The 1,595-nt window shown below is 39.1% G+C and overlaps 1 protein-coding gene across 2 annotated transcripts in view; it reads left to right on the forward strand.

The window, feature by feature from the left end:
- The window catches only part of COL26A1 (collagen, type XXVI, alpha 1), a 237,950-nt gene that overhangs the window by 148,874 nt on the left and 87,481 nt on the right, over positions 1 to 1,595 (forward strand). The gene's annotated exons all lie outside the window — the stretch shown is intronic.

The following is a 1,595-nucleotide window of genomic DNA, read 5'->3' on the forward strand; positions in this document are numbered from 1 at the left end:
GCGCCCGGCCTGTTAACTATAATTTCTCTACTGTACTCTTGAATACTAAAACTTAATTTTTTTTAAGAGACAGGGTCTCACCATTTTTTCCAAGCTATTCTTGAACTCCTGGGTTCAAGCAGTCCTTCTACCTCAGCCTTCTAAGTAGCTGGGATTTAGAACTTATTTCTTCTATTTAGCTGTATGTTTTTGTCCATTGGAAGTTCTTTCAGATAAAATCCTCATTCTCTCATTCTATCCTCTGAGTCTCCAAACTGTTCATAATTTCTATTTCTTGTGCATTTTGGGCAATGTTCTCAGATCTAGTTTTCATTTTATTTATCTTCTCCTCAGTGTATCCAATAATACTTTTTATCTGTTTAATTATTACTATTCTAATTTTCCCAAGTTATACTTAGTTACTTTTCACTTCTACCCTATTTTAAATTCCTTCTTTTAGCTCTTTGATATTTTTAAACGTTCTTATTTTATACATATATCATATTTTCTTTCATATTAGATGTTTTATTTTCTCATGTTGCTAGGGCTTTCATCTTTCTGATTGTTTTATTTTATTTTTGTTTGTTTGTTTTGAGACAGGGTATTACTCTATTGCCTGGCCTGGATTGTCATAGTGCAATCATGGCTTACCATAGCCTTGACCTTCTGTACTTGAGTGATCCTCCCACCTCAGCCTCCCAAGTAGCTGGGACTACAGGCGTGCATCACCATGCCCAGCTTTTTTGGGGGTATTTTTTGTAAAGGCAGAGTTTCACCATGTAGCCCAGGCTGGTCTTGAACTCTTGGGCTCAAGTGATCCTCCTGCCTTGGCCTCCCAAAGTGCTAGGATTACAGGTGTGAGCCACCATACCCGGCCTTCCCTGGTGCTTTTATTTCCTCTCTCATGGTAGCTTGTTTTCTTGTTTGTTTTGTAGTTTTTTATGGTTACCTCATCTTTGTCACAGCTTGTTTTTCAATGAGAAAACAAGCAGTCTGGATTGTGGAACCACTCTTCCACAAAGCTTTGCAAGGCACTCCAGAATATCCCAGGCAGGAGCTGATTTTCATGTTAATTTATTGATTTGTGGGTTTCTGGATAAATGCTAGTGAATTTCGGATATTAATTCAAACCTCAGATCCAAACAAGGCCCAGGCCTGAGATTTGGATGTTATCAGGGGAGATTTTCTTTTTAAATTCAAACAAAGAGGAGACACTGCCTTGTTCCCTCACTCTGCTGATCAGCAGACAGTTTTCTAGCAAAACTTTCACGGATGATTGTCTTTCCTTATTTCATGGGTTATCAAAATGCATGGGTGTAAAACCCCACACGGAAGCAGCTAGGTTACCATGATAGCCACCCCACCCGAGGTCAGTTATAGCATCTTTATAATATTATATGGCAGTTTCTGTGTCTTCAGTTTTCTCTTTATTCTTGTAAGCACCTTCTTTCTTTCTTGGGATCTCAGCTGTGCATTTATCACAATTATATATATATATATATATGTGTGTGTATATATATATTTGAAACATGGCCGGGCGCGGTGGCTCAAGCCTGTAATCCCAGCACTTTGGGAGGCCGAGACTGGCGGATCACGAGGTCAGGAGATCGAGACCA

Source organism: Colobus angolensis, unplaced genomic scaffold (assembly GCF_000951035.1).
Source record: "Colobus angolensis palliatus isolate OR3802 unplaced genomic scaffold, Cang.pa_1.0 Scaffold120, whole genome shotgun sequence".
Lineage (NCBI taxonomy): Eukaryota > Metazoa > Chordata > Mammalia > Primates > Cercopithecidae > Colobus > Colobus angolensis.